General features: G+C 34.0%; 1 pseudogene; it reads right to left on the minus strand.

Annotated features, from left to right (window-relative positions):
- Positions 1-1,093: 1,093 nt before the first annotated feature.
- Positions 1,094-2,534, minus strand: LOC141500855 (glycosyltransferase 8 domain-containing protein 1 pseudogene; annotated as a pseudogene).
- Positions 2,535-11,327: the final 8,793 nt, after the last annotated feature.

Genomic DNA, 11,327 nt, shown 5'->3' on the forward strand with positions numbered 1-11,327 from the left:
CAACAGTGGAGTTAGGTGATTTGGCTCTAGTCAAATATTCTTAAACTGGTGTCTGGGAGGATTTTATTTTGGTTGTTTGTTTTTAAGATTTTGATAACTGAACTTTAATGTAGTTGCTTTCCTTTCCAATATTTTACTTTATATCTTTTAAACATTATTCTAAGAAAAGTGTAATAGGCATTACTAGAAAGCCAAAGGAGATAATCACATATACACAAATGCAAAAAAAGGCTAAAAACGCCTGACCTGAAATTTGTGTTGGAAAATTACTTTCTTGATTATCAGTAACTGCCATTTGTTCTACATGCTATGGACAGTACCATATTCTATAATATTTAAGCTAGGTATTCTAGCAAACTGCATAGTGATAGAATTGGCCTCTGCTGAGTTTACATGGCTTTTATATTTTAAATAGATTGCTACTGAAGTTAAAAACTTAAGAGCCCTTTGTGTCCCTCTGATCATGCTAAAACCTAAAGAAGTCATGGGGCAGATTTAACTCTACTAACAAGAAGGAACATTCGAATAATACTCTTAAATATCAAAAACTTTATTACTAGATAGACATAATTTGGGAGCAATGGATCGTATAACTGGTGCTTTATTAGTGGAACAATGACTAAGACTAGATTCAGTGACAATAGGTATGCAAAATCTGCCTCAATTTTAACCATTTTGATTCTATTCCCTATGCTACCATTTTTTTTATCAAAACCTTTAATTTTGCTTTGTTTTAGAATCTGTCAAATTTGAAAAGTTGAAACTTTGAACCTCTTTTTCACAGCCATATATTTTATCATAAATCTGTATTAACTTATTACAAAATATGAATAGGAAACATAATGCATGTACCTTGAGGATAGGGAATTTTGGGGGATCTTTGTTTTTTTTTTAGGGTTGAATTTTTATTTTTAGAACAAGTTAAAAAACCACCTTTAAATAATGTTTTGGTATTGGAATACTATGTCATAAAAACTAAGAGGCATAACTCATAACTCTTGAAAGAAACAAGAAAGCATAGCTGAAGTATGTTTTTAAAACTAAATTATAAAAGAATGTAACCATGTTTTAAGTGATTTCATGCAAAGCGTCATACAAAGTCACAGGTTACAGGAGTAAAACAAAAACATTTAACTGCAAGATGGCTCATCAGTCCTGGGTGAAGGGAAGGTTATACCATTTCCTTCTGCTGGTCAAAATCTCCCTGTGGTAGCAATAAAAGTTAACTTATTAAAATACTTTTTCTAAAGTAAGGCAGGTGTAAATTGGTTTTCATGGTTTAGTTGATACAACTTAGAGGAGAAAATGTTGATTTATTTGTTGCACATGGAAGTTCTCATCTCATGGAAAACATTTTCCCAACTAGTTCCTTCATTGTTTCCTGAGAAAATATTGGTAGTCTATATTATAATTTATTCAGCATTTGCAATTTCTCCATGTCTTCGGATTAGGCTGAATTTTCCTGTTGGATCTGGAATATACCATTTTTCCCAAACGTCAGCATAGGAAGCAGTTCTTCCCCATGGCTTAACGTGTCCATTCCAGTGGAGTAGTTTGGCAGCCTTCACAAATTGAGGTGAATATCGTTTTCCAGCACTAGAGCCAAGGTGTCTGACATTCCACATGGGGTCAATATTTGAGTGTTGTTTATAAAACACTGTAAGTAGAAGGGGTGTGGTAATGCTGCCTGCTAGTGTTCTACTGTATAAGTCTTCTTCTACATTAAGTTTCATCCACTTTTCCAGTTGATAAGTAATGTTTTGCTGTATCCATTCTGTTAAATTTGCAAAAAAAAAACCCCAGGATGAAAAGAGCAGGTGCTAGCTTTCATTGCAAGATTTCGAATCCTTTTTTTTTTCTCATAGTCCAGAAATCCAATATAATTATACTGATTCTCTGTTGCATGGACTATAACTTTTGCAGAAGTTGAATCACAGTCTTCTGAAAAAGCAGCTTGCATGCCCAGGCTTCAAAGGTGAATTATAAAGAGCAAGAATATCACCTTGTACAATTACATCATCATCCATATAGATTGACTTTTCTGCATTTGGAATCAAGTTAGACAGGTAGAATTTGGCAAAGGTTAATGGCTTCACGGAGTCCACCTGTTTAGGATCCACCTTTACTTTCCCTTCCAAAAGTTGAGGGTCAAAATCCACAATTTTGTATTTGATGTTTTTCAGAGAGCCACTATTGAGCCAGGATCTGAGATGATCTGCAGCATCATTCAAAGTAACAATGTAGAAAACCACAGTGGAGCGGGTATTATGGTAAATACTGTTCAACACTGCGATTGTGCCCCCAAGTCTGTCTTCAGAGGGTGCCATCACGACAGGAATCTCCTCTTCACTCCTATAGATAAAGCTTTCAGGAGCATTAGGCACAAAGGCTAGTGGCTGAAATCTCACAAGATTTGCATCTGAAACCTCCCTTTTCAACAAATCACTCAAACCGAGGAAGGTATGATGCAAAATTAGTAAAAATAGAGTGACAGCAAGGACTAGAATGATGATGTTCACTTTAAGCAATAACATTTTTTTCCTTTCAACCTTAAAAGAACATCACTTGATAAATCTGTGGGCAGGTGAGGTGAGGCCGGCCGCGCTCCCCGCAGCAGGCCGGAGGGCTCGGGCCTCTCTGCCGCTGGTCCGGTTCGGGGCACTTGCCTCCCCCTCGGGCCCCGGCCCCGGCCCCGGCCCCGGCCCCGGCCCCGGCCCCGGCCCCGGCCCCGGCCCCGGCCCCGGCCCCGGCCCCGGCGCGTCCCTGCTCACACTCTGGGCATCCGGTGGGGCGGGAGCGCCCCCGAACCCTCCCAGGAGACCGGGGAGCCCCCCGCGGCGCAGGGGGGCGGCTCTGCCACGAGCCCTCGCCCCGCGGGCGCCCGTGACCCTGCCGAGCCTCTCCCCCAGCTCCAGGCGGACTCCGCCCCGGCCAGGCCGGGCCACCCTGCTTCCAGGATCTTTGTTTTTGTGGGTTCTCCTACCCCTTTCTTTGTATCCCTGATGCTTAGCACAATGTGGAAGAGAAATCCCGCTGTTAATAAATGTTTACTGACTGACACAGTCCAACTTTTACAGAAAATCAATGAAAGACTACATACTGGACACAGCTGATTGAAGTTGTAATAGGGAATACTTTATTATTTATTATTAATTACCAAAACTATGCACTGAACTTTAAGGAGCAAAATAGAACTTTTTCTAATGAAATATCTCTACTAGATATTTCTACTACTAGAATGCTACTAGAGATATAATAATTTTCAAGCGTCTACTTGAATATCAACGAAGTGAGATATAAAAGAAAGATATGACAATTTGGGAAGTTTAGTGACACAGAGGTTAAAGTGAGAGCCTGATGTCAGGAAGACTCATCTTCCAGAGTTCAAATCTGGTCTCAGATACTTGTTAGCTATATGACCCTGGCCAAGTCACTTAATGCTATTTGCTTCAATTCTTCAACTGTAAAATATTGTACAGAGAAATTGCACACCACTTAATAAACAACAAACAGTGGCATCATGAGGAATTGAGCACAACTGAACAATAACAATATGGCACTTAACATTTTCCATAGTGCTTTACATATATCATTTTGAAACAGGACACAGAGAAAGTGCTATAATCGTTTGAGACTTTTCTATACTGTGGAAAGTGCTTTTCATTCAATCTCCATTTCCTCAGCCATATGAAATTTTGGTCATGCCATCTGGGGCAGGAGAAGCTTAACACATGCAATGTTACTCATGGGGAAATGAGTACTGTCTTAGCCACTCCTTGGGCACTTCCCCTGTGGCATTTGCATTGGAGAATACCTGGAACCAGGTGCTAAATCACCTCTAGCACCTCCCTTTTTCCACCCACTCGAAAGGTGTTTGACACAGCCCTTATAGATCCAGCCACATGACCAGATCTGAGAGAGAGAGAGAGAGAGAGAGAGAGAGAGAGAGAGAGAGAGAGAGAGAGAGAGAGAGAGAGATAGAAAATGTGAATGGTACTTGTGTCTAGAACAGGGAAAGGCATAAAGAAAAGTGTGAAGGTAATAGTGACTTTTGTTCAACAGCAAGAAGACAAGAGGAGGACAAGAGGAACCTAGCAACAGCAGCATCCCACAGTCTCTTACTTCCAGCAGTTTAGTAATTAGCCTGAGAAGTTTCCTAATAACCCTTCCTTTTTATACTGCTGTCACACGCATAAGAAGCCCGAGACTTTTCAGTAACCCACTGCATCCTTCATTTGGTCCCTTCCTTCAAGTAGACCAGTCATCTCCAAAGGTGATAGTATCTGAGTTTATCTAAGGACTTTGAGCTTGTTTTAATTCTTAAAAGATGTTTATTTTTTGAAGGGATGCGGATATAGTCTTAAGAACCTTAAATACAGTTCTTCGTAGAGAGAAAAGGGGGAGTTTTAAAAGTGTAGAGAATTCCTGGCTTTTAAAGGAAATTCTTCCCCCATTGAAAGTAATCCCCCCTCTATTTGATGCCTGAAGACAGTCTACCCCTTTCCTTCTTCTATAAATAAATCTTATTCCATAAAAAGGGTTTGTATACAGAAACACATATCTGTAAAGATCTTTGTACCATTTCTACTGAGTGGGAGGAAAAGGGAAGAAAGAGGACCTCTTCTTTTTGTCCAAGCTCTTGGAGATAGAGGTGTTCTTCAATTCTCATTTCTCTTCTAAAAGTGGACAAAGAATAAATATTTTATCAGAAAAAAATGAATGAAGACCTAATGATAATGTCTAAATAGATTGATATCTATACCAGTGGCCTTGGTACTCATTCACTGACATTAGAGACCCTTCAAATTATTCACATAATTCAATAGGATTAAAAAATTCCATTACAATAAAATAATTCTAATACCATAATATGAAACCAATAATAATGGTCTAAAAAGTAATTGTTTAGTATTGTAATAAAACCTTCAAAATTCTCATAACTCATTAATCATAAAACAAAAAGAAAACTGGGATTAGAAATGGATTTTGTGTCTGGGCCACATCCAGTCATCAACCAAACAAAAATTACACGAGTATGAAGAAGTAAGGTCCACGATTATGAGCTTGGTCAGGAACTATTTCATATTTTTTAAATTCCAGTCTATAATCCTTGCCATCATTCCAATAAATCTATCCCATCTTGGATTATGTTGTTAGAATTATACTTAATACTTAATATTTCAAATATTTTGTTGCTGTTGTTGCTTCTCTATCTGCAAACTGTATTTCAGAAAATTATCATAAATTGTTCAGCTGTTTACTGATCCTTTGAAAGAATGGCAATGCTAAATCAAATGTACAATAATTCAGTTACCATGACTCCAAAGAAGTCTAATATGAAGTGAAATAATCTAAACATTAGGAACAATGAATTTTGTTTTACATACATATATACACTATATATATATATATATATATATATATATATATATATATATATATATATATATATATATATATATACACACACATATGTATATATACCAGCACTTAAAAATGATTTTTCTGTAGCCCTAAGAAAAGAAGTGTTTAAAAGGTCAGTTTTGCCATAAAGAAGGCCTCCTGCTAATTAGATCAAATTAGCAATTGTAAAGGTGAACCTAGTCTTTCAGAAATCTAGCAGCCTCTATAGATGTCATCAAGATGAGCCCTAATACCAAGCCTTGTTATGGTATTTTAACATAATTAATAAATCTCAAGGTTCTTATTAAGGAAGGATCTTTTCTGAAGTTAATGAAATTATTGATAACGATCCTTCTGCTCTTGATGGATTAGGGTAAAATACATCAGAAACTCCCTTTGATGGACAAGTACTGAAAATCTTAGCTACAGAAGACTCCACATCCCTCAGAAGGCTTTAGTGAGCTCAGTTTGCTGAGCTCCCTTTCATGCTAGATTGCCTGCAGGACTAAGTGGATAACATTTGAACACTTGAACATTACTGTTGGTCTCTTGTTAAAGCCAAACTCTAGGTAACATTTTCTCAACAAAGAAATAACATATAGAAAAATCTACTCATATTTGTCCATATTTGGAGTGTTACAGACAGTGTTTTATTTTTAGAAGGTGGCAATAATTATCAATAGAGATCCAACTAAAGTGAAACAAATAAAATGTACCTTAAATTCTTTGTAGTACCTCACTTATTTAATAACAAAAATAAATACCTACATACATATATACACATAGCATATACATACATATTTCTTCCCCTTTTTCTCCCCTCAGCAAGATAAAAAGACCTACAAGCCTTGTTCTTTGAATAACTATTCAATTGCCTACAAATTGTCTCACATATTATTAGTCTGCATATATACACATTTGATAATAGACTGATTTCTTAAATCTCTTTTACTGTTTAATGGAAGGTGACCATATGTCTCTCCTCCATTAGCCAAACTTTGAATAGAAAATCTTTAATGCACAAACTATTGATTTTTTTTACACCCTGATGGTATTTGAAAGTTAACTTAGAAGTTTAAGGTACTTGATTCAAGTTTAGAAGCATCCATTTCAGTCAACTTCACTTTCAGTTCTCTTAAGAATATTTCAATTTTTGAGGATTATAGCTTATAATTTATATTTTATATTTTATAATTTAGATTCAATAATAACTGAAGTTTATCTAGCAAACAGAAATACACACATGTGTTTTGTGTATGTTTGTGTGATAGATGTTTTATAATTCTTATCTTATTTCATCTTTACAGTAACCCTGGGACATAGACACTATTATGTCCATTTTATATATATGATGAAATTAGACAAACAGAGACTTTGACTTGTCCAAGATCACAAAAATATTAAATTAAGTATTTGAGGTCAAATTTGAACTTAACTCTTACTGTCCAAGCCTTAAGCTGTATGTACTGTGTCACTGAGCTTCCCTAATTCATAGTCATAGTCCTTCATAATTCACCTAATGGTGAAAAGACTTATGATAGAAACTACTCATCTCATACATGTAAAAATAAACACTGATTTATATGGTAAATATGAAAATGAATTAAGATTAAAATGTAAACATTATTACATAAATGTAAATATATAAATTTGGAGGCAATACAGTAGAATAAAAATTCATCAATTTTCAAACATTGGAAACTTAAAAGTGAGCATTCTTATAGATTAATTTTTTTAAACATTCACAATTTAGGAGCAAATGATGCAATCTGATAATTTAAGATTTGATCTCCTTAATCTATCTTATAGTATGCATTTTAAAGTATAAATGATTACGGAAAGGGTCAAATAAACAGAAATTAGAGAGGGAATCAGAGATATGGGTATACAAAAATGGATATGCTACTCCTGTTAGATCTACTATTAGACAAATGATCTCTTATATAATGAATATATATATATATATACATATATATATATATATATATATATATATATATATATATGTATTTTTCTTAGATTCTAAATTGGTGAAACTAAGGACACTGGTCTTTCTGTATAATAGAGTTAATTTTACAAACTATGGTCTATTAGCTGAAATGTGATTAGAAAATATATTTTTGTCAATCCTTGGAAAGCTATAGATGAAATGCACAGCTTTGCTTTTTTAAATAAATTTTTATTCATATATACTAAGTATGAAGTATTTCTCTTTGAGAAAGAGATTTTACTTCATAAGACAAACTTTTATTCATACATTTGATACATTCTAGTGTGTACATTTTATCAAGTGGATGAGATTTGTAAATATATTTGGATAAGAGACAAGATCCTCAGTATAAGAATCCATTGTAAGACTTGTAAATTTATCAGCTTAGATAGCTGATGATTTAGTTACTTATAAATGGGGAACAGGAAAGTCAACAAGAACTTTGGACTCAAATACAACACCCTTGGCTTTATGGGGTTTACAAACATTTCTCAGTCCATTCCAAACTAGATGACGGTGTAATTGGGGAATATTTAACAAAATAAATAAAGTACAATAGAATCAAATTTATTTTATCATATTGTTTTCTAAATCAGTGTGCAGTGCACAGCTATGTTTATGTGTGGTTTATTGACTCCCATTTGAGTATAATACCACTGTGATAGAGAAAAGAGAGCTGACTTTGGAGTTTGGAGGAGACGATTTCAGGATGTGCCTTTGACATATAATGGGTGTATGACCTTAACTGAATTACACTTAATATGATCTGAAGATTTATTTTTAAGTCAAGATATTCAACTGTTCTCAGACAAAACCAGTTTTAAAAGAACAATTTTAGAATGGGGTAAAAACCTGAGAAGTAAAGGAGAATCTTTATCTGCATATAAAGTACTTGATGCATTAAAACACTTAGGTAAAGGGGTGGGGGGAGGAAAATGAAGAGACTTATAAATGCATATGGGCAGGGTGGACATCTCCCTAGTTTCCTTTCAGAATTATCATCTGATTTGTGTTGACTCTTTCCCTCTGGAATAAAGCACTGTGCTCCCTAGTGAGAAATTAGCTTGAAGAGGTAATATTTCATCCTAAATTAGGTTGTGCTGAGGTGGGAAAGGGAATGCCTTGATTACTATGGGAAAGGGAGACCTCTATATATCTTAATCTTTTACATAAAGATGTTAAAGCATGGCAGTCTTAATCACTTTGAACTTCTATGTCCACTATGTGATAATTAGTTTTAATTAATTTTAACAAATGTAGATATAATCATATGAAATGCATGCTTTTGAGTTTATTGGGGAGAAAAGAATATAGAAACAAATGCTATGTAACCAAATTAATGATTCATAGACTCTCTTGGAGTCTGAACAGATGTTTTAATTAAAACTGACTGTGAAATAAATTATCTCACAGTGTAATTTAATAAATAGTCATTGGTAGAAGAGGGTGAAATATAAATATTTACATGACCATCATTGCTGTATTTAAAAAAATTAAAATATAAAATCCATTTGCTTCAGTTCTTACCTCATTGCTATTCTGGGGGTAAGGGTAGGAGTTGCTCTGGGGAACATTTTTTTTTCTACTCTGCATAAGGCACTCTTTCTAATTCATGGTCTCCTTTAGTAACTCTGATTGTCTGCTTTATCATGAATTTATTTCTACAGTCAACAAATGTTCAACTATCTTTTATTCTGGTGAAAAGAAAAACAAAAGAGAATGCTGACACCAATCATTCAGAAAATATCACAAAAAAGAAAAGCTCTGAATAATGGTGTTTGACTTCCAATTTGAGTTATATATGTATGTTTCATTTAAAAGAGGTAAATCTCTCTAATTTTAAAACAGACATTTTGGGGTGAGTTTCTCATTTTCATTGCTGAAGTTTGCATCAGGGTGTGGTTATAACTGCAAATCCAGTCATATTGCTGAGGGAATACATACACAATAGAGAATGAGTCTTTTGAGTTCTTAAAAAAATTACCTGTGTATGAATGGTAATTTAACAATAAGGTTTATTTAAGGATAGGTAAATACTTTCCATAGTTAATGGAACTTTCAGTAGAAATACACTTTACAATTTTTTCCTGAATGTGACATATTTCAGAAGCTCATTGCTACAATCAAAAAACTGCCACAAATCTGAGATTATATTTGATTTTTCTTTTATTTTCTTTTAAGTTTTCTAGAATTAGTAAATTAGTAAAACAAATTCTAGATATTTATTATACAATATGTTTTGTTCTTCAATCTAAGTTATTGGTCTTTCCCTCCATTTTCTTCCTCTCCCCTCTTTACCCATCTTTTAATTTTTAACAGGGGGGACAGCAAGGAGAAAATAAAGGACTAGTCTTGGAGTCAGAAAGACGTGAATTGAAGTCCTATCATTAACTTATGCTTAAGAGAAGTTGTAACCTTGTACAAGTAATTCATCTCTCAGTGCCCCAGCTGAAATTTTTCAAGATATTTTTCATGTAATTTAAATGAAGACTACAATAAAATAAGGGTAAAGATCATCAGAATTCTTTGCCATTCAGCATGATGTGCTACTTCAGAGGACGAGAGTTGAAGTCCAACTTCCAACCCTCAGCAAAGGAGCTAATGTTCCATAAATGATGCAAACATTTTTATATATGGCCACTATGTTGAATTACTTAAACTATTTTTGTTTTTCTTATTAAAAGGGAGGACATTTATCTATTGGAGAGTTCTTGGGGAAATAACAGTAATTGGAAAGTAGCAGCAATATTTTTTAAAAGAGCCTTACTTAAAATAAAATAATTCTCATCTAATTTAGAACAAGTGTTTCTTTTCAAACTATGAGCAGAAATACTTGGTAGATTCAAGATGCTAACTAAAGTAAATATTTTTGGACAAGGTCAATGAGGATATTGGCTATACTTATTTGTTTCACTTGTCATTCTCTTTTTTTAGTGGAGGAGAAGAAATGAGAGGGACAGAAATTAACAAAATCCAGATGTTTATATGTCTATGTGTGTGTGTGTGTGTGTGTGTGTGTGTGTGTGTGTGTGTGTGTGTGTGAACAATCGTTCCCATATGAAAGGGACGATAATTACTTTGAGACAATCTGTGCCAGTGGAGGAAATTTCCTATTTGAGTGCTCCACAAAATTGTCCAAACAAAAAAAAAATATTTAACTTCACTATTATAATTCCAGTATTCATTTTTTAAAAAATATGATATTTTTTCCTTCTCCTTCTTTGATAAACATAGCAACACTAGCTATTTCTGTTTTCTCTTTTCCAAGGGTTTTTCACATCTATCATCCTATTTTATCTTTTTTTAATTGAAAGTTATCATAAAAATCCTTTACAACATAGAGAGCAAGTCTGTATTTTACATGAAAAGAAATATAATATTGGATAGTTCAAACCCAAGTTTCAATCTTTAATATTCTATGATAAAAGACTTGCAAAAATACTGTAAATACTTATTTTGATTATTTTGGATTGAGGAAAAACATTGCGGATAGTTATATAAACATTAACTGCATGATTTTCAAAAATTGTCCTTTTCCTTTGTAATGAAATCATATTCCTAGTTGCAAAATTATGCTTTTTCTTTTTACAATTTTATGTTTTTTCTCTTTATATTTTAATTAAATGTTTGGTAATACTGTTTCAACTTATGTTTTACCCTTGCAACTTTTCCAAATTGTCCTTTACATAAAAAAGTTTGTGTACAAAGATTATTTTCATAATTGTCATTAATTTTGATTTTCTTTATGAATTTGTATGTGAATGCTTATCATCCATGAAGAACAAGATAGAAATATGCTTTCTTGAACACATGATTTCCTTTTTGTTTTTATATCAATATTGCTGGTACTCCCACTGCATCTTTGCTGGAGTTGATTGCCTTCAGTGGCTTTGATACTATCACCACGTGCTGTTTTTATAAATTGGGCCACATA

The sequence above is a fragment of the Macrotis lagotis genome, chromosome X (genome assembly GCF_037893015.1).
Source record: "Macrotis lagotis isolate mMagLag1 chromosome X, bilby.v1.9.chrom.fasta, whole genome shotgun sequence".
Taxonomy (NCBI): domain Eukaryota; kingdom Metazoa; phylum Chordata; class Mammalia; order Peramelemorphia; family Peramelidae; genus Macrotis; species Macrotis lagotis.